The 23,369-nt window shown below is 37.3% G+C and overlaps 1 protein-coding gene and 1 pseudogene across 3 annotated transcripts in view; both read left to right on the forward strand.

Annotated features, from left to right (window-relative positions):
• Positions 1-23,369, forward strand: part of MCM9 (minichromosome maintenance 9 homologous recombination repair factor) — a 95,409-nt gene that overhangs the window by 62,117 nt on the left and 9,923 nt on the right. The gene's annotated exons all lie outside the window — the stretch shown is intronic.
• LOC112922788 (U4 spliceosomal RNA) lies at positions 15,534-15,664 on the forward strand (annotated as a pseudogene).

Genomic DNA, 23,369 nt, shown 5'->3' on the forward strand with positions numbered 1-23,369 from the left:
GAGCCAGCCAGGTGCCCCATGACATGAGAATTTTTAATAATACTTGAGTAACTAAGTCCAGCAGTGTATTAAAAGGACTATACATTATAACCAAGTGGAGATCATCCAGGAATGCAAAGTTGGTATAATACCCAATAATGATAAAAATTTTCTGCAAACAGCAAGAGAAGTTCATCTGCCTGTTTAAATGTCATCTATGGAAAACCTAAAAGAAACATTTCATACCTTATGATGAAGTGAAATGTTTTCCATTTAAGATTGGGAGCAAGTTAAGGATGTCCAGTCTTCCTACTTCTAGTCAGTATTTAGTGAAAGTCCTAGTCAGTTTAGTAATGTAAGAAAAAGAAATAAAAGACATTCAGTTTGGAAAGAAAGAAGCTAAAACTGTCAATATGACATGATTGTCTCCATACAAAATCTCAAAGAATCAATGAAAAGGTATTAGAACTAATAAATGAGTTTTTAAAAATCATAGGATGCAAGGTTATATAAAAATTTTTATTTCTGTATGCTGCAATGAATAATTAGAAACTGAAGTAAAACATACCATTTACAATAGTATCCACAAATATGAAACCTATATTTTTACAATGAAAACTTCAGAACGTTGGTGAAAGAAATTAAAGAAGACCTAAGTAAATGGGTATATATACCAAGTTTCACTTACCAGAAGACAATATTGTTAAAATATCTGTTTTCTTCAAAGTGATATGTAGAATCCATGCAATTTCAATTAAAATCCCAGCAAGCTTTTTGCATAAATCAACAAGCTAATTTTAAATTTTATATGGAAAACCACAGGATCTAGCATAGCCAAAACAATTTTGAAAAAGAACAAATCTGGAGGACTTTATTTCAAGATTTACAATAAAGCTTCAGTAACCAAGCTAGTGTAGCATTGGTGTAAAGATAGACATAAAACAATGGAAGAGACTATAGGTCCAAAAATAGACTCAGGTATAAAGTTAGTTGGTTTTGAAGAACAATACCAAGACAATTCAATAGAAAAAGGATAGTCATTTTTAAAAAATGGTGCTAGAACACCTGGATATTCATTTACAAAAAATGACTTGTACATAAATGCTTATAGCAGCTTTATTCATAGTCACTCAAGATTGAAAATAACCCAGAAATCGATCAATTGGTGAATGGATAAGCAGTTTGATGAATTTATACAGTAGAATACTACTAGAAAGATAAAAACTATTGGTACGTGCAATAGCATTGAATCTGAAAAGCACTGCTATGTAAAGTGACAGATGCCAGGCACAAATGACTACTTAGTTTATGATTCCCCTATATGAAATTCTAGAAAAGGCAAAATTATAAGAAGAGAAATCAGATCAATGGTTGCAAAGGATAAGGCATTAGGAGAAGAGATTGCAGAGAGGCACCTAAAAAAGTTGGATTTTACTATATGTAAATTATATCACGATAATCCTTAATTTAAAAAATATGTAAATATGTTTTTAATTTTTATTTTTTCCATGTATTTTATTTTTAGATTCATGAGACACAGAGAGAGAGAAAGAGAGACAGAGAGAGAGAGAGAGACAGAGACAGAGACAGAGACACAGGCAGAGGGAGAAACAGGCCCCATGCAGGGAGCCTGATGTGGGACTCAATCCCGGGTTTCCAGGATCACGCCCTGGGCCGAAGGCAGGTGCCAAACCACTGAGCCACCCAGGGATCCCCCTTATTTTTAGATTCAGCAGGCATGAAATCACTTTGTTAAATTGCTATTGAAATTTCTAAATTCTTACTTTTTCTGTATGTATCTCTTCCCTAATTCAGGGTAGCAGTATATAGAATAAGTATAAGTTTATGGCCCACACTTTGACTGCTGGTGATGGACTTGGATAGTAAACTACCACATAAGTATACATGAAGGAAATGGGAAGGAACAACAGTGCCAGGGGAGATGATACATTTATGATCAGTAAAACCCTTTTTTAAACTTGTAGTGACATCTTCTAAAGGAAATAATTTTAATGAATAATTTTCAGATTGGATTTCTTTGCCTGTTGGGAAGGGAGACAATTTACAGCCAGAAGACATGTGCTACTCATTCTCAATCAGCTTTAAATTACTTCTTCTTTAAACCATTTGTCAAATATACACGTACAAAAAGGAGTTTTGCACGAAAAGCACTTTGAATGCTTTGATCTTAAGAACTTTTCTGAAAGGCTTACTTTTTTAACCATTGTACCACAATAGGCATTGACATTATGGTTATTATTGTGGTAAATATTTGTATGATTATCTTTTCAAGATAAAATTCATCAAATCTTTCTCTTTTGTCTTGGCTACTATCCAGACTTTAATACCTCTTTGAACTGTGGTATGGATCAGACTTGATATTTTAGCCTTTCAGCTTCTTTACACTTATGTAAGAATTTTTACTTTTTGAAGCTTTTTGGCATATCTATTTCATTTACAGATAACTGTAATTTACCATATTCCAGGAATTATAGCATCTTTGTTCTCATCTAGTTATTATCATTACACTAGTTTTTATTCATCCAGGTGTGGATGTTGGTGGCATTCTGATTTGTTCCACACCCTATATAACTGTTTCTGGATTCACAAAGACATTTATACTATTTAATTTTTATCATGCATTTTAAGACATAGTTTGTAAATGTTGCATAACTGTATTATGTAATAATTTCCAATGGTTTGTTTTTAAATTTTCTCCATCTTAAAAGAGTTTGTTGAGCAATTTAGTGAAGATATTTTTTAATTACCTTGTACTAACAGAGCTTAGGTTCCTATGGTCTCTGAACTTACTGAACAGCCAATTCCCAGGGGAAACAGGGCCACCGCATGTGCATGAGCTTTTAGTAGAGGCTGCTTTGGCTTCTGAACATAATGTTTCTAATATATGCTGGCTTGAACATGTGTTTCAACCAGACTTAACATTTTTACACTGTTCAAAAATTTAAAATTGTATTTAAAAGCAGATTAGGCATATACCTTGGATTCGAATCTCTTCTACCTTGAGCTATTAGGCTCCATTTTTTCCAGGCAGAGGATATGACCTGAAACAACAACACTCGGGAAGGCCAGATGTCATTATCTAAGAGACCAAACACCCTTCTGGAATTATTTCCTTCTCTTGCAAATTCTTGGCAAAAGTCCTTAAAACTGCCACTATCACTACTCAGTAACAACAAATATCCAACAATAACAAAAGCAGTGAATGTCCATTCATTTAAAATAAAGCAAAAGTATGGTGCACCTGGGTGGCTCAATCCATTAAGTGTCTAACTCCTGGTTTCAGCTCAGGTCATGATCTCAGGGTTGTGAAATCGAGCCCCACATCCGGTTTCACACTACGTGCAGAGTCTGCTTGAGATTCTTTCCCTCTTCCTCTCCCTCCTCCTCCCCTGCTCGCGCTCTCTCTCTAAAATAAATAAATAAAATCTTTAAAAAAATAAATCAAAACTAAATTGTTAATATTCTTTTTGAAAAATCATTTGGGTATGGTGGAAAGAGCATGATAAGCTTTGGGGTCAGAAAAACAGCCAGTAGTTCTAGTCTCTGTTACTACTTTCTCGTCTTATGTGACATAATTACCAACTCTGGGCCTCAGTTTAGTCCTCTGTGAAAGGAAAATAACAATATCCTTCTTCCAGGGATAATCTCAGTTTAGGGTTGATAGATGTCAATATCCTGGCTCCATGCCTACCATATGGTAAAATTCACATAACTTGAAACTTACCATCTTAACCATTTTTAAGCATATAGTTAAGCAGTAATAAATACATTTAAATTGTTGTGCAACTATATATGTACTTTTTTTAATATATATGTACTTTTTAAAAAAAACGTTTTCTAGCCAATCCTTAGGTTAGAGTGAGAAGATACACTCTCCAAAATTACTTTATTTCATATGTATATGAAAGTTTACAGAACTCCTTGTATTTCTGAACTCCATTGAATCTGCAAAATAGTTTCAGAATTAGTACACCAACACTGTTGCATAACAACAACCACACAAAAAACACTAAGTAATATTCAAGCCTTCTTTGCAGATTTTCTTGTGCTTAGAGTATATTCCACTAAAGTCATATTTGATCAGAGTATATTTTCAAAGTTAATTTGAATTGTTTTCTTTGTGTGATCATGTTATTGACTTGATATACAGTTGGAAAATAGAGTTTTAAATTTACGCTTGTGTCCACTTTTAGAGTTTGTTTTTTTCAACCTTTTTAAAATTTTATTTTCTGAATTTGTAAAACATGTTTCAAAAGTCAAAACTATATAAATAAATATACCAAAGGTATCACACTCCTATACCTACCTCATCCATTCTATTTTTTCCTGTCCTTTACAGATACCGTTTTCATTGGTTTCTTTTATATTTCTTTTTTCGGAAAAAATAAGTCAAAGTACTTGGGGAGGGGGGTTGAGTGTGCATATGTTTGCATCTATTCTCTTATGCAAAAGATATTATATATATTCTCTTTGGTACTGCTTCAATAATTAGTATATGTAGTATTTTCATTCTCATCTTTTCATATGTTTTTTAGAAATACTGCAGTTTGGGTTTGTATATCCCCCTTTCTCGCAAGAGGATGCTTTGAAGAGTTTTTTGTTTTTTTTTTTTTTTAATTAATTATTTATTTATTTATGATAGTCACAGAGAGAGAGAGAGGCAGAGACACAGGCGGAGGAAGAAGCAGGCTCCAAGCACCGGGAGCCCGATGTGGGATTCGATCCCGGGTCTCCAGGATCGCGCCCTGGGCCAAAGGCAGGCGCCAAACCACTGCGCCACCCAGGGATCCCAGCTTTGAAGAGTTTTTTAATGTTCAAGTAGAAGAACCTTTTTCAATTTACGTGTTCTGATGTTATTAATTTCTAGTTTTATGGCATTGTGGCCAGAAAAGGTCTGTACTTTAGGAACTTCATGAGGTGTTTTTGTTTTTGTTTTGTTTTGCTTTTTTATGGCCTAATATAAGGACAGTTTCATGACTGGCCTGTGTATGCTTGAGAAATTATATTTTCTATAATCAATGTAATATACACACATGTACAGTATGTCTTATAAATGATGTTGGTTAGGTCCCCTATATCTTTATTTACTTTTTGTTTGTTTGACATGTCTCAGGCTCAGAATGGTGTTTTAGTCTCTTATTATTGTGTCTCTTCCGGGTTCTCTTTGCATCTCTCATAGCCTCTGCTTTATAAAGATAGTTGCTGTGGTTTTGGCATTTGTACTTCTCTGTCTTTATGCTTTTGGTCTGAATGTTGCCTTGCCTGGTATCAAAATCACAACTCCTAGGATGCCTGGGTGGCTCAGTGGTTGGGCGTCTACCTTTGGCTCGGGGCATGATCCTGGGGTTCCAGGATCGAGTTCCTCATCGGGCTCCCTGCATGGAGCCTGGCTTCTCCCTCTTCCTACATCTCTGCCTCGCTTTCTCTCTCATGAATAAATAAATAAAATCTTTTAAAAAAAAAAAATCACAACTCCTGATTTCATGTTATTGGCATTTGCCTAGTATATCTTTGCTCATTCCTTCATGTTTAACTTTTAGATTTCTTTTTAAATTTTTAAATTATTTTACTTTTGAGGTGCTTTTATTATATCATGGGGATGGGATCTGTGGGCAGAAAAAGCTGCCTCAATTTGTTCTCTTTTAAAGAGCATACAGTTGGTTTTATTTTATTTTGCTTTATGAATGGCCCCAAAACCCTTTTTTTTAATGTATGAATTAAGCACATTTACATTTATTGATATTACATATATGATTGATATTAACTGTTTCATTTTTTTAAAAACTTACTATGTTTCTTTTTCTGTGTTTTTGGCCTTTAGGAAAGTTTTGTATTTTTGTTATACATTAGGAGTTGGCAAACTTTTTTTGTAAAGGCCCACATAGTAAGTATTTAAGGCTTTGTGGGTCATACCATCTCTTACAAATACCTCTGTTGATTTGGACAGTACGACTACATTAATGTCTATGATGTAGACAGAACAAAAGTTATAGGCAATATGTAACTGGATGGATTTGGCTGTGTGCCACTAAAACTTTATTTACAAAAAAGGTGAACTGTATTTGACCTGCCACCTAAAGATTGCCAACACCTACTCTAGGATTTACCTTTAAAAAAGACCTTTTGTAATGCCAGCAGCCCCTTTATCCTAGGTTGGGAGCTTTAAATAATACCATTGACTCTATACCCGTATGATAACCAATGAGCTTATTCTACTTTCCCTCTACTCCCTTCTCTTTACTATTAAATAAATGATTGTATTATTTATACTTTGACAGGACAGATAACATGTACTCTTCTACTTCTATCCCTTCCTATGTTTTGGTCTTTGATCTAAAATTTAATGTATTCAAGGGCACCTGGATGGCTCAGTTGGTTAAACGTCTGCTTTTGGCCCAGGTCATGATTCTGGAGTCCTGGGATTGAGCCCCATATCAAGCTCTGCACTCATTGAGGAATCTGCTTCTTCCTCTCTCTTTGCCCTTCCCCCTGTTCCTTTTCTCTCTCTCTGTCTCTGTCTCAAATAAATAAATAAAAATCTTCAAAAAAATTAAATGTGTTCAGTGTTCACCATAGTCCAGAACATCACTGACACCTCATACTTAAATGAAGTTCATTCTCTTACAGATTCCATGGAGAGGGCTCCTGAGTACTATACTGAGTTTGCGCAGGTTTCAAACTATTTTTCATAGCTTTGATACTTGAAAACAGTTTGGCTGGATATAAAGACCTAGCCTTATACTTTCTTTCCTGTACTCTTGCTATGTGTGTTACTGTTGACAAATACGATGCCATTATGATATCCTTTGCTTTGTAGTGATTTGATTTTCTTGCCTAAGGTCCAGAAGGATTTTTTCTTTTGTTTTAAATGCAGTATTTTTAGTAGGCTATGTCTCAGATGATTGATTATTCTTGGTCAATTTGTCTAGATGTTAGCAAGCCCTTTGAAAATATTTTTTGAATTACAGTTATATATATACAGGCTCTGTCCTTTGTTTTTATTTTTCAGAAATTTTAATTACATACAGTTTAGGTCTTCTTTGCTTAGATTCTATAGCAACCAATTTGTGTCTTAGATTTTTTAGCTCTTTTGTATTTTGTTTTTATTCTCTTGGCATTTTTATTCCTCTTCATAGCACCTGCTGTTATATTTCCAGTCTTGTCTCTTTGGCATCTCAGATTTGAATGTTCATTTCTGAAATTATTTTGTCTTCCTCTCTCTTCTCCTTTTCTTCCCTGAGTCATCTCTGGGATCTTTTTTGTACTTTTCTGTTTTGAGTTTTTGAATTTCTGATTTAGAGTGTTTTTTTCACATATGCAAATATTTGTTTAAGGATATTAATGTGAGCAGATTATATACAGAGTTCTGCTTTGTGGGTTTTATGGCAGGGTATCAGATAAGGGGCTTTATCACCTGAGGTATTTTGATTCTTACAGTAGTTTTATATGGATGTTACCTGTTATTCCCATCACTTTTAAAATGTCTTATCTTTTCCTAAATCAAGAGTAGTTATTCTACTATGGTGATGGTGAGAAGTTTGGATGGTGTACTAGTTTTTAGTTTAGAGTAATCTCAGCTGAGTGCCTATTATTTAACAGGTAGCATTTTTTCTAAAAGTTAAGGTGGTGGTTGATGGGTCTTCTGATTTTGTGTTTCTTATTTGTTTAATAGGATCTTTAAAATCCACTGCTTCTCTCTCCCTTCCCCTGATCACCGAGATTCCAAGGGACTCCTGCTGGTCACCGCCACCTCTGTTCTCAAGAACTTTCAGGTCCTTCTTTCTGTTCCCCAGTAGTTACTGCTCTGATCCACAAGGTCTCAAACCTTTTCTCAATATTTCCCTATTCCTGTGGGACTCTGTCCTTCTAAGGGTGATGTTAGCTGTGTTCTGCCATCATGAGGAACCCATTGGTCTCTTCTCCTTTTCACTTATTCTCCACTGATTTTTCTATTCCATTATGAGCTCTAGATTAGCTTTGCTGGTTTTTAATGTCCATTTGTTGATTTCCATGTAAATTGCAGTTTGCAGTATTCTCCGTCACTCTTATTTTTTAGTTTTGTTTTATGGATTTTTTTGTTCTCCTTGTTTATCTATAAAGTCTCTGGAGGATATGTGGAGAAATTTGGGTATAAGCAGCTACCATCATCTGGAAACCTGGAAATCAACATTTTGTTTTTTAAGTTATCCTTTCTCATTGTTTAACTCCTCATATCAACTTTTGCTGTGTATTTTTTAAAAAGATTTATTTATTTACTTATGAGAGACACAGAGAGAGGCAGAGACACAGGCAGAGGGAGAAGCAGGCTCCCTGCCGGGAGCCAGATGCAGGACTCGATCCTGGATCCCGGGACCACGCCCTTGGCCGAAGGCAGATGCTCAACCACTGAGCCACCCAGGCATCCCTGCTGTGTATTTTAAAAATATTACCCATGTTTTATTTGAACCATTTCTAGAAAGAGTAATTGGAGAAATAGTTATCTATAATGATTTTAAAGGGTTCAAACATATGGAAATGGAAATGACCTTTTCTGTGTTTAGAATCAATGGCTAGAAAGTTCAGGGAAGCATTTTAGAATTAGCACAAGGAAGACTTCTTAGTGATTAGAGCTGCCTAGAGCCCAAGTAGGCTGCCTATACAGTTGTAGAGACATTCCAGTGTAGACTAGAAAAAAATTGTGTAAGGAATTCAAGCATCTAATGAGTAAATAGCATTTAAGGTGCCACCTGAGATGCTATAAACCTCAGCCATGACAAATGAATTCAGCTGCTAGCTGGTTTATTGCAGAATATGTACTTATATAAAATACAGTGTCAAATTATATCATGAAATACTGAACATGATCTATGCTAGACATGGAATGAGTTCAGGAAACGGCATCAAGAGCTCCACCTTTCTTTAGTGACCACAATAATGCATCGGGTATTGAAAGAATTATGATAATGAAGAGGAAGAGTCTCAAAGCTCGTCTGGCTGGGCTGAGGTTTTGGCTCTACTACCTACTAGCTAATTACGGCATTTTACTACTGCCTTGGCTTTCTCATTGCTAAGATATGAGAATTACTACATTTTTATAGGGCTACTGTGAAAATTAAATGAGTTAATCCATATAAAGTGCTTCTGATATAACCTGACATATAATAAATGCTAGTTAAGCATTATTGTTATAGGTGTACAATTCGTTTTAGAAACCTTTGAGGCCAAATACATGTTGAAATTCAGATTTGTTTTCATTTTAAGAAAGTAACTCAGTGCATATGTCCTATATTATGAAACCTACTAGCAATACTGCAGACGGCACCCGGTAATCAAACATTTTAATCCTATTGTGGTGAAATTTATGAAACTTCACACTAAATGGAATAAAGACACATAAATTTAGGTCAGATTTTCCTGCCAAATTAACTCTGAACAGCTTGCTTTTCCAGAACTTTTTGGATTTTGAAACTGGGATACATGAATATGGACCATTGTCACTGTCATCATTAGGCCTCCTCCATCTGTCCAGGAACTTTGATCAGTCAGCCAAAACATGATTCTGCTCCAGGATGAAATATCAAGTGCTACAGGGTGGATGATAACTGGAAAGGCCTTTTTAAAGTTATAATGAGAAGAGCTCCTGTTACCTGAAGTGCATCTTACACCAGGCCTGCTAGGGTCTAGGGTACCTCGGGCAACCAAAGCTGCATCGTTTGGTGACGGGAACGTTCAAAGTGGATATAAAATAGCATCTGTATTATTTCATTACTGCCTTAGCATCAAAAAGGTTTTCACCTTCAAACCTGCCTTCCCATTATTTTGACTCAGATGCTTTCTCTGACTGATTCTTTATATGTGTCTGTGGGTCTTTCAGACTCATTCAGATCTCTTTAGTGGTTAGTACTTGCTAACTGTAATTCTATATAAATGGTACTGCTGGTGTTTAAAGCTGTATGATTCATTTTACTTTTTCTTCAGCTGATATCTAAACTCCTGTTTTGAAGTGGGAAGAAAATCACCTTCAGGTGTATATATGTGGGTAACTTACTACAAGAAAAATAGAAGTTCAGTCCAATGAATCCTGTGGTCAACTGGAACAACAAAAGGCAGGCCTTGCATCACCTTGGGCTTCAGGACGTTTCTTAATGAAGTGGGGGGAAAAAAAGAAAAAAAATGAACAGAAGATTATAAATAAAAAGGAAAGAAAAACCACCACCAACAGCAACAACAAAAATTGGAAAGATCCAACCTGGATGGCCTGCTGCATGTGGTTTCAACACTCAAAACATCGGTTCCAGTGACACCATTGAGAATAAGCAGTAGTAATTCCCAAACATGTGTTCATATTTTTGTGTTGTTACTTTTTCAGTTTTCTAAATCTACACACTCCTCAGGAAGCCAATGAGGCACTTATTTAGTGCTCTTGTTACTGTTTTTTGCTGCTACGGTGGCTTTGGTGAGGGATACCAAGACCCAGCCCTCAGCTGTGGGGAATGGTTGCTGGCAGGGTGATAACATCAGGCACATATTTTGCTTGTTGACAGTGAGGACCTGGACCACCTCACCTTGGTTCACACAGATGTCACTCTCTGTCAGCACATAATAATCTTTGATGAATGAGGTCCTGTGGCAGCATTTAAGGAGTCTTATTGTGTTTCTAAGACTTGATTAGTGCTCTGTGCCCAGGTTTGCTATGTGTCTGTATCGGTGGCTTACAGAATGGTCTTCTCAGAAGTCTCCCTGTTCATAAATGCAGACTTGCTAGGGTCACTGTCCATGTTCTCATCCAGGACCAAGTAATTCATCTTGATTCTCCTTTTGAATATGTAGTCCAGGGTGAAGGACCCCCTCTTGAGTAGTTTGCTTAAGGTGACAGTTTGCTCAAAGAGGAACATGTGCCTCTACTTGCCTGTACCCATCTCAATCATGTAGAACATGTTCTGCTGCAATAGTATCTTCAAAAAACAGCCTACAAAATAGGAGAAAATACTTGCCATATATTAGATAAAGGGTTAATATCCAAAATACATACAGGACTCCTACAACAAGCAATTGGATTAAAAAAAATGGGCGGAGAACCAAATAGACATTTTTCCAAAGAAGATGTACACCCACTATTAAAAAGAAATGGTAATTACATAACATGATGGTAGTGACTTTCACTACATTGGCAGCCCTATTACAATATATAAATGTATCAAATCAATATATTGTATACCTTAAGTTTATATAATGTTACATGTTAAATAGAATTCAATAGAAAAAAAGTTGGTTTACTCTTACATGTAAATCACACAGCATAGTATCTGGCACATGATCAGGTGCTTAAGTATAGTAAGTAACACAAGTATCTTTCTCTGGCCAAATCTATTTTGTTCCTGAATTTGGATAGTTGAGGAATTTATCAGATTTATCTTACTATATTCAAATCCTATTTTCAGAAAGCAGGAGTTTGGATAATAAGAGATATCTGTATTTATCTTGTACTTAGTAGGTGCCAGGCTCTATTCTTAAGTATTGCACACATGTAACTTTTTCTTCCTCACAATAGTTCTATATCAGACCACCATCATTATAACCTGCTTTTTACAAATGTGGAAACAGAGGAACAGAAAAAAAGCCATTTCTTTTGGTGACTGAAACATAATTTGGGGAATGGGAGTTTGTTTAAAGTAGATATAAAACAGCAGCCATTCCTGCCCTCTCATTATTAGGACTCATACTATCCTATGACTGTTTCTGTTTCTCAGATTTGTTCAGCTCCCTTTAGTAGTTCAGTTCTCCCTCTTGTGTCCATTTCAGATACCCTCAAAAGAAAGACAATTAGATTGTTCTAGTAGATTCATGCCACAGCAGCTCAGAGTCCTCTGGGGAGCCTAGGGAGTGGCTGCCCTTAGTGGGTTCCCAGTCCCTAGTCGAGCCTGCTGTTTGCGTTCACATGGCGTTCACAAAGTGGAGTTTGGAGTTTGGAGTGTGGAGTTATGGGCTTGGTGGACGTTCCAGTGGTTGGCCTGTCCAGATCTGTAATGAGGACAAAAGAATCACTTCAGGAATATACTGAAGAACAAGTCATACAACAGTTGTCCGTGCTGATGGAATTGTCAATGCTGGGGACCAGGAGTGTAGACAGAGTAGCCTGGTGACTCAATCTAACTAGGAGTTACTTCTTGATGAGGAAAGTCTTGAGCTCAGTGGGTTTCAAAGAGACAGATTAAAAGGATGGTGGGGTTTATAAAGACAATACTTAGTCACTTCCTAGTCAAGCTCTGTAGTAGTTTTTACAGTTTTTCCCACATCACATCTACCACCATTATGGGATATTTTCCCTCCAGCTGGAGGAATTGTCCCAATTGACATAATACCACTTACAGAGTGGTGGAAGAAAAGCACACTCTGGTTTTGCTCTTGGGATGGCCATCAAGTTTGCCTTTGGTGCACAGTGTTCATGTATCATCTGCAACGAAAACATCTGAGCTCCCCTGTAGCTCATGTTCATTTCTTTCTTTAAAAGATTTTATTCATTTGAGAGCATGTGCACTCACAAGTGAGCATGAGTAGGGGAGAGGGGGACAGGGGCAGAGGGAGAGGGAGAAGCAGACTCCCTACTGAGCAGGGAGCCCAACTGGGGGCTCAATCCCAAGGCCCTGAAATCATGAGCTGAACTGAAGGCAGACACTTAACCGATTGAACCACCCAGGAGCCCCTTGTGTTCATTTTTCATGACACTTACTTTGTGTGTCACTCTACAATTTATGAAAGAATTGGATTTGCCTCCAACAGTAGCTCATCTAATTTTTTGGCTAACAGTTTTCATAATCTTCAGTTCATTCTTTCCCTAATTAGAAGCCTGTTAGTTTTCCTGATGTAAGGTATATAGTTATTTGCCAAATGCAGAGCTCTTGAGAAAATGTCTCTAGAGGCATAAAGCATACCAAGTTGTTAATTAGTAAGCAGATTAGAAGGGTTAAGTGTGAAAAGGGAATACTTAATCATAAATTCTACCAAAGTAAAATAAAGATACTCTGAATTTTAACCTTAAAACACTTTACCTCCTCCTCACTTCTCAGTTCAAAGCCTTCTTCATTTGGCCAGTAATACAAAAGCCATCATCATCCTGATGTTTTGGGCCTTTTTTTCTTGGGAACACTTCAAGTTTTTCTTTAAGATGTTTGATACCTTTATGACATCATATCTAGGAATTCTTAAATGGGTCTGCTTTTGCTTTCTGTCTCTCTTTCTCTCATGTTTCAAGTGACTAACATCTGATTTCTCTGTGAAGAATTTTTAAACCTGAATTATAATATCCTTTAAGGACATTAGTATGAACCATGGAATGAATAGCTGGCTGACCTCCACAGCTACAGAGGATTTCTTGGAGGTTTTATTTTTTAATGTGTCACTTTGCTTACACTGCTCAGGAGTTAGGATTCTAGGGCAGGGTATCATAGACTCTTCAGTAATAAATAATAACTTTTGCTATTTGCTGAGGACCATAGTAGGTGAAAATCTGATACCAAAATATATATTTTGTGCTACTAAATTATATTCATAAGGCCAGGTAAGAAATACAGTCTAAATTTAAAAAAAATCAAAAACAAGCATGATGGCCATTTATTGTTTTGTTCAGTAAACCTATTTTGAGCACTAAGCAACATCATGCTCTCTGCTAGCTCCTCACATCACAAGGATGAAAAGACAAAGCATTTGTTTTCAAGATACTCAGAACTTTATAGTGAGACAGACAAGTAGACATCTATTGTACATGCGATTCTAACAGCCATAGAAGGGCCACAGCACCAGTCCCACCTAGGTGATCTTTAGTTTTCTACCTCATGCCAGGCCTATGCATTGGCCTCTCAGAGGCGGGACCTGGGAATCTGTATTATTAAAACCCACCTTAGTTTTCTTTGATGAGCCCCCAGGTTTGCTCTACACACCAGGCAACCTGTCCTCCTCTTCCTCTGGATCTTGTGAAGCTGCATCTCTGGTGGCATCCTCCTCGGAAGAGCCTCAGGTGAAGGTGGGGAGACAGGGAGAGGTGGGAGCAAGTCCTCCTACCCAGTCCCACTGAGAGGGCTCTGACTCCTAGGGGACTAGGAGACACTGGAGCAGGTTGAGAAGTATCCTTAGAGGCATCTCAGTATGCCACCTGGATGTGAAGATGTAAGTTCAGATCATGTACTTTGAGAGTTTCTGTTCTTTCTGGATGCTCCATGTAAGCAGTATTTTGACTCCTGTTCTGGCTTATGACTTTGTTACCCTTTACTGAATCAATCTAGAGTAAAGGGCAATTTGTTAACTTAATCAGCCTATTATTAAAAAGCGAGAGTGTGTGTATATCTGGCATTTAAGATTACCAAATATGTATATAATGGATTGTGAGAATATCACTAACATATTTTTATTCTGTATAGTTTTGTAAGGCTTTTTACCCCATTTTTGGGGGGTGCTAACAGGTTGTTTTTTAAAAAATTGAGACCCTAGTCTAGAAATGTTGGATAATTGGATAATCTAGAAACATATATGACTTTTGCATTGCAGGCTGTTGTTTGGCTTGTTTTGGCAAGGAGACTACTCAAACACTGGAGTAGTGTTTGCCACAGCCAAAGGATCTGGAGCTCATTAGATTTGTCTTGTATTATTTAGGATAAGCTAACTGCTGTAGCAAACAGTGGCTTAACACATTCTAAGTTGTGTCTTGCTCCTGTGTGTGTGGGAAAGGAGTTATTCTAGCCCATGAAATCATTTAGGGGCCCTGGCCCTTCCTAGGGCTCTTTAGCCTTTGGAACTGGTCCTGAAGACTGTTGGTATAATGTTCCCAAGTTGTTGCATAGTTTGTTCCTTTTCATGGCCCAGTAGTTTTCCATTATATGAATATACCAGGGGTGTTTGGGTTTTTTTATTTTTATTTTTTAACCACTTTGTTTATCCATTACCAGTTGATGGAACTTTGGGCTGTTTCCACTTTTTGGCTATTATGGATAATGCTACTAAGAAGATTGACATAGAAGTTTTTATGTGGATATGTGTTTTCATTGCTTTGAGGTATATAATAGAGATTCCTGGGTAATATGGTAACTGTATTTAACTTTTTAAGGAACCATCAAACTGTTTTCCAGTGCCACTATACCAGTTTACAGTACCTGGAGCAGCGTAAGAAGGTTCTCATTTCTCAACATTCTTGCCAACACTTGTTGTCTTTGTGATTATAACACTCTTAGTGTGTCTAAAGTAGTATCTCACCTGTGGTCTTTTCTTTTCTTTTTTTTTTTTTTTTAAAGATTTATTTATTTATTTATGATAGACAGAAAGAGAGGGGCAGAGACACAGGAGGAGGGAAAAGCAGGCTCCATGCCGGGAGCTTGACGTGGGACTCGATCCCAGGTCTCCAGTCCCGCACCCTGGGCCAAGGCAAGCGCCAAACCGCTGAGCCACCCAGGGACCCCCCTTACCTGTGGTCTTGATTTGCATTTCCCTAATGACTAGTGATACTGGGCATCTTTTCATGTGCTTATTGGCCATTTGTATCTTTGTTAGAGAAATATCTATTCAAGTCCTTTGCCCAGTGGCAGTATCCTAGCCAATGAGGTTTATCCGAGACGCGATTATTGCTAATTCAAATCCTTTGCCCATTTTTCAACTGGGTTTTCTTTTTCTTGTTCAGTTTTAAGAGTTATATGTATATTCTATATATAAGTCCTTTCATATATATATGATATGCAAATAATTTCATTCTGTGGGTTTTTTCACTTCTTTGATGGTGTTCTTTGAAGCACAAAGTTTTCAATTTTGATGAAGTCAATTTTATTGGTTTTGTCTTTTTTTGCTTGTGCTTTTGGTGTCTTATCTGCCACAGGTTGCTTTACAACTTGAAAGCAACAAAGGCTTTCTTTAGAGTGAGATTGTGGTTTCTTCAGCAGCACTGATCCCCTGGAAACTTAGGCCTTTCTCATCTCTTTGCTTCCCATCAATTGTATGTGTCAGTATCCAGAGTTCTTTTCTTCACATTTCTCAAGCCTGGTTTGTTAGGTTTTTGTTTTCTTTTCTTCTTTGTCTTAATCTTAGTTTGGGCTGCTGTAACAAAATAACATTGGCTGGGTGGCTTCAACAGCAGACATTTATTTTTCACAGTTCTGGAAGCTGGAAGTACAAGATCAAAGTGCTGGCAGGTTTGGTTCCTAGGGAGGAACTTCCTCCTGGCTTGTAAACAGCTGCCTTCTCGCAGTGCTCACATGGTCATTCCTTGCTTTGTGTGTATGTGTGTGAGCTTGTGTGTGCATGTATGTATCTTTGTGTGGAGAGAGAGAGAAAGACGGAGAGAGCCCTGGTCTCTCCTCTTCTTCCCACAAGAACATTAATCCCATTATGGGGGCACTACCCTCATGACCTCATCTATACATATCACCTCCCTAAGGCCCCAACTCAATATCATATTGGGGGTTAAGGCTTCAACATGTGGATTTGGGAGAATCACAAACATTCAGGCTACTATAGCCTCCATTTTTTCTATTGTGGTAAAAAAAGAATCGTAACGTGACGTTCACCATCCTAATTATTTCTCAGTGTACAGTTCAGTGTTGTTAAGTGTATTCATATTCACATTGTCATATCACTAATCTTCAAAACTATTTTCATCTTACAGAACTGAAACTATACCCATTAAACCACAACTCCCTATTTTCCCCTCTTCCAGTCCCTGGAAATCACCATTTCACTTTCTGTCCCTATGAATTTGACTACTCTAGAAATCCCATATAAGTGTAATCATTCTGTATTTTTCTTCTGTGACTGACTTATTTCACTTAGTATAATGCCCTTAAGGTTCATCCCTGTTGTAGTTAATAGTAGAGTTTCCTTTCTTTTTAGGACTGAATAATATTTTATTGTGTGCATGTATGTGTGTGTATATCACATTTTGTTTATGTATTCGTCCATCTGTGGACACTTGTGTTGCTTCCACCTCTTGGCCATTGTGAATAGTATCCCCGTGAAAGTGGGTGTGGCCTCCATTCCTCTTTTATTCAACCTAATTGCGGCTGCCTTAAGGCCATCTAAACTGAAGCCTTCACCCTTAACCTGGGTCATTTTATACAACTGAGAAGATTTATTAGGACTCTGTTTGTTGATCAAAGCCTTTTCAGCCCTTGTTCTTAATCTCTAGGGTCTAGAAACTGTTTTTTTTATAGCCTTTCAAAACTTCAAATTTCTGAGCTTTCTGTTCTCTTTCATTACTCCTTGGGAACTGGTCAGTTCTTTCTTATGCTCGTCTCTTTCCTGCAATATTTTGCTTAAGGCAGTTTTTCTAGCTCCTGTCATGGTCTGATGTAGGTTGAGGGTGGGGTGCTCTCCTCCACACAATCATCCAGGGCCCAGGCTTCCTCCCTCAGGTGGCTCTCTGACTCCATGGCTTTATCCTGGTCGATACTGGCAAAGACCGGGAAAAGGAGGAGAGTTGCACAGGAAGGCTTTTAGGGACCCACCTGGAAGTGGCATGTGTTCTTCCACCCCCATTCCACTGGCAGCACTTACTTCAGTTCTACTCAACCATAAAGGAGGAAGCGAAACATGGCCCAGCTCTGCTCCTAGGGAGAAAGGGAAACAAGGCCTGGTGAACACACAACGGCCACTATCTCACGCAAGAACTGAATTTAGGGGTACCGGCATATCAATGGTGATTAAAGCCATGAGTGGGGATGGGGATCGCCCTGTAAAAGATGTAATGAGAGTACTGGGAGAGCGTTGCAAAAACAAGAGCACATTCCAGGGAGCCTGTAATACTAAATATAATTTATGTAACCTAACTTTTACAACGTTTATAAAAGTTATTACTATGCTTTTAGGAAAGTGAAAATGTGTGGACTAAAGGGATGCCAGGTGGCTCAGTGGTTAAGTGTCTGCCTTTGGCCCAGGCCAGGCCGTGATCCTGGGTCCTGGGATCAAGTCCCACACTGGGCTCCCTCCATAGAGCCTGCTTCTCCCTCTGCCTATGTCTCTGCCTCTCTCTCTCTCTGTGTCTCTCATGAATAAGTAAATAAATAAATATTTAAAAATTTTTGTGGACTACAAATAGAAAAATTATCATATGATTTTGCTCATGTATGGAATTTAAGAAACAAAATGGAGGACCATAAGGGAAGGGAGGGAAAAATAAAATAAGATGAAATCAGAGAGGGAGACAAACCATTAAGAGACTCTTAACTTTAGGAAACAGACTGAGAATCAATAGAGGGGAGTGGGGAGGGGAATGGAGTAACTGGTTGATGGGCATTAAGGAGGGCATGTGATGGAATGAGCACTGGGTATTATATGCCGCTGATGAATCACTAAACTCTGCCTTTGAAACTGATAATATGAAAATGTGTGGAAACTGATAATATACTATATGCTAATTAATTGAAATTTTTAAAAACTAGCTTTTTAGAAACCGGGATGTTTTCATTCCTTGATATTCATGTAGAAAACAATATATATTAGCGTGATTATTTTATGAATGTTGAAATCTGTAAGTATAGAATGGCATTGAATTTTAGAAACACTGAACTAAGTAATTTTTCATTTATCATGTATTTAGTGAATGTTTAATGAGCATTTATTATGTGACAGGCATGTGAGGATAACAATAAGTCATAGTCCCTCAAGGAGTATCGAATCAAGTAGGAAAAAGATAAGGCAAGTCAGTAAACACCTAAACCATCAGGCAGGTTCTCTAAGACTACAGGAACTGTTTAAGATGTTAAACCATCGGGGTGACAGTCTACAGGTAATGAAAGAGTACTGGTTTTGAGCTAAGCAGGTCTGGGTTTGAATGGCAGCTCTGCTGCTCTCACTGGTGGGGGAGTTACTAACATTTTTTAACTTCTACTTTTATTTCTAAGTTGGTGATATGTTACCTACCTTGTGAATTGTGAATTGTGATTGTGAATATTAGGGATAGTATGTATACATACAGCCTAGCACAATGCTTGATGTTACAGATATGGTAGTTCCCTTTATTATTGTTATCAAAGAAGGTGGAGGTCATACTGGATTGGAAAAATCACCATTACCTTACACAAATTCATGAGTTCATTCATTCAGTAGTTATTTAGTAAGCCACCACTATGCACAAAGTACCTGGGATTATACTGTGTTTGCATATCTGTTCTTATGCAGTAGTGTTTGTATCACAGGCATTTATACTTCCTTCCCCTCTTTCAGATGACCACGCCTCTATTTTTCATTGCTCACATTTCCACTAACTGCCAATGAGGCAGCCTTTTTTCTTCACATGTGAATTGTCCTTGGCCCCCTTCCTTACACTAACTCATATTCATTTTGTCCCAATTTGGAATAATTCACCACCTTCTTTCTGTGTTTGCCAGTTCATTTTCCTTCTCACATCATCATGTATAGCTGTAAGATTGTGTACCTCATAGATACTCAGGAGTCTCCTTAGAAGGTCTCTTTGCTGATGCTAATGCTGACACGGATGCCATCATCCTGCTGCTTGGCAGGCGCCGTATAGGAACTCCCTGTCCTCCAGCAGCTCTCTTGTAAACTAACTGAGGGCAAGGACCACTACACCTTCTTGAATTCTCAGTCTGGTCCTTTGCACACAGGAAATGGTTTATAAATATTTGTCAATCAGAGAGAAGAACAGTCAATTTCACCTCACATTGAAAATAATTTTTTTAAGTATCACTTTATATGCAGTTGTATTTTGTTTCATTGCCAGTGTTCCAGCAGTATTCCTTTTCTATGATAAATGCAAACAGCCTCGCTTCAGTATGGGATTAAATGTGCTTTGTGGGATTAGTTAGGAACAATTTACTACATTCTTTTTGGCAAACTGGATTCCAGGTTCCAAACAACTGCCTTTACAAACCCATTCTGGCACATAAATTATAAGATGTAGACCGTCTGTTCAGCATTTTTCCCTTTCAGTAATTTTTTAAAAGGGGATTTGGTTTTAAAGGGGGATTTAGTGCCTTGTTTGTCGTTCTCTTCTTTGATAAGTGTCTTTACCACAAATAAAGATTCTCAAACTTTTTCCGTCTTACAGCATGGTCTGATCGCTAGAGCCAACTGGAAATAGAGCAGACATTAACGAATGTAGCACATGTTTGCTGATGTCACCGGGCTGTGACTGCTGAGAGGCAGACATGCCACTATAACTAAAAATGGCTATTGAATGAAGAGTATACAAATTTATAGAGAGAAAAGAACCTACATTTGTTGTTGTTAATGAATATGCCATGTTATTTTGAGGACTTGCCCATCATTAATAAGTTTAAAAACAGTATCTATGTGATGGCATATCCATACCTGCGGCACCCTTGCTCTGTTGCATGCCTCTCCTCATGTCCACAGTTCCCCATCTTACCTGCCCAGACCTCCTTAGTCTACCCTTCCCTGTTGCTCCTCAAGAACATGATGCTTTTCATACATCTGATGGTTATCTGATGTCTTCTTTGGAAAAAGAACTATTCAGATCCTCTGCCCAGTTTTTTAATTGGATTGTTTGGTTCTTTGGTGGTGAGTTGTCTAAGTTCTTTGTATATTTTGGATATTAATCCCTTATGAATTTATCCCTTACAAACATTTTCTCCTGTTCAGTAAGTTGTCTTTTGTTTTCTTGATGGCTTCCTTTGTTGTGAAGAAGTTTTTTATTTTGATGTATTTTACTTTTGCTTTCATTTCCCTTGTCTTGGGAGACATATCTAGAAAAATGTTGCTATTTGGGGCACCTAGGTGGCTCAGTCAGTTGAGCGTCTGACTCTTGGTTTCAGCTCAGGTCATGATCTTAGGGTTCTGAGATCGAGCCCCCCACTTCAGTTGCTCAGCACAGAATCTGATCGTCCTTCTTCCTTACCTTCTGCCCCTTGCTGACGCAAGCATGTGCTCTCTCACTCTCCCTCTGTCAAATAAAATAAATAAAAAATTTTTTAAAAAAGAAAGAAAAATGTTGCTATGACTGATGTCAAAGAAATTACTGCCCGTGTTCTCTTCTAGGATTTTATGGTGACAGGTCTCATGTTTAGGTCTTTAATCCATTTTATTTTTGTGCGTGGTTTTAGAAAGTATTCTAGTTTCACTCTTCTACATGTAGCTGTCCAGTTTTTGCAGCATCATTTATTGAAAAAAAAAAAACAACTATCTTGTCTTCATTGTGTATTCCTGCCTTCTTTGTCATAGGTGAATTGACCATGTAATCATGAATTTATTTCTGGAATCTATTCTATAGATTCTATTCTATTCATAGATTATTTCTATGAATCTATTTTGTTCCATTGATCTTTGTGTCTATTTTTGTGTCAGTGCTATATAGTTTCGATTACTACAGCTTTGGTAGTATATACCTTGAAATCTAGAATTGTGATACCTCCATTTTTGTTCCTTCTTTCTCAGGTTTGTTTTGACTATTTGGGGTCTTCTGTGATTCTTTGTTATTATTTGTTCTAGTTCTCTGAAAAATAATGTTGACATTTTGATAGAGATTGGATTGAATTTATAGATTGCTTTGGGTAATGTAGACATTTTAGTAGTATTTGATCTTCCAACTCATGAGCATGGAAAATCTTCCCATTTGTGTCATCTTCAATTTCTTTTATCAGTGTTTTATAGTTTTCAGAGTATAGGTCTTTTACCTCTTTGGTAAAGTTTATTTCCAGGTATTTTACTCTTTTTGATGCAGCTGTAAATGGTGTTGTTTTTTAAATTTCTCTTGCTGCAATTTCGTTTTTTAGTGCATAAAAAAGCTACAGATTTCATGGTACTAATTTTGTATCCTACCACTTCACTTATTTGTTTATTCTAGTACTTTGGGTAGATGCGTTAGGATTTTCTGGACCTGAATAGACATTTTTCCAAAGAAGACATACAGATGGCCAACAGACACATAAAAAGATGCTCAGCAGCGATGATCAGGGAAATGCAAATCAAAACTATATCGAAATATCACCTGTTAGAGTGGCCAGAATAAAAAAAAGAAACAACAAATGTTGGTGAGGATGTAGAAAAAAAGGAACCCTCATACACTGTTGGTTAGAATGCAAATTGGTATAGCTATTGTGGAAAACAGTATAGAGGTTTCTCAAAAAATTAAAAATAGAAATACCATATGGTCTAGTAATTCAGAAACACTAATTCAAAAAGATATATGCACACTAATGTTTATTGAAGCCTTACTTATAAATAATAGCCGAGATAGGGAAGCAGCCTGTGTCCTGTCCATCAGTAGATAAATGGATAAGGAAAATGTGATCTGTGTATATACACATACACAGGAATATTACGCAGCCATAAAAAGGATGAGATCATGCCATTTGAGACAACATGGATGAACCTAGAGTATTATGCTAAGTAAAACAAGTCAGAGAAAGGCAAATACCATATGATTTCACTCATAAACGAAATCTAAAAAAAATTAAAGCAGAATTATTTTTAAAGATTTTATTTATTTATTCATGAGAGACAGAGAGAGAGAGAGAGGCAGAGATACAGGCAGAGGGGGAAGCAGGCTCCACACAGGGAGCCTGATACAGGACTCGATCCCGGGTCTCCAGGATCAGGCCCTGGGCTGAAGGTGGCGCTAAACCGCTGAGCCATCTGGGCTGCCCTAAAGCAGAATTATAACTATAAATACAAAGAATAAGCTGATGGTTGCCAAAGGGGAGAGAGATGGGAGTTTGTGAAAAATAGGTGAAAGGAAGAGGGAATGAGTTCAATTTGGAAATGAGTAGGTCACAGGAATAAAAAGAAGAGCATAAGGAATACAGTCAATGATATTGTAGTAGAGATGTAATGGAATAGGTAATAGGTACACTTATGGTGAACATGGAATAATGTATAAACTTGTCAAATCACTTAAATTATGTACTTGAAACTAATGTAACATTGTGTGTCAACTATACCCAAACGAATGTGATACCAATTAATCCTTATTTTTCCTGATTTCCTTTTCCCCTCTCCTTTCCCCTCTTTCTCTCCCTCTGTCTCTTTCTTGTTCTCGTTCTCTCTCTCTCTCGTTCTGACTCTTGTTTCTTTAACTTTAGAAAAATCAAGAGAAGTGACCACACAGGAAGTTTTTACTTCAACTACTCACTGTTCTCCAAAGTCACCCTTACCCTTACCCCCTCACCTGCAGTTTCACAAATACATGTGTGTGCATGTATGTGTGTATATTTGTATGTAGATAGATAGATAGACACCTTCACTTAAAGAAGTCCAGATGTTATGAAGGAGTTCAAAAGCTACTTGATCATGTTTCTTTAATTATCTCTTCCATCCACATAAATGAATACACATCATCTTTACTTCCCCTGGGAATTTTATCCTTCTAGAATTTACCATAGTCGTCTTTCATTATAGCTCATAGATTACAAGCTCTTTCAGAGCAGTATCCATGTTAA

This window comes from Vulpes vulpes, chromosome 1 (assembly GCF_048418805.1).
Source record: "Vulpes vulpes isolate BD-2025 chromosome 1, VulVul3, whole genome shotgun sequence".
Taxonomy (NCBI): Eukaryota; Metazoa; Chordata; class Mammalia; order Carnivora; family Canidae; genus Vulpes; species Vulpes vulpes.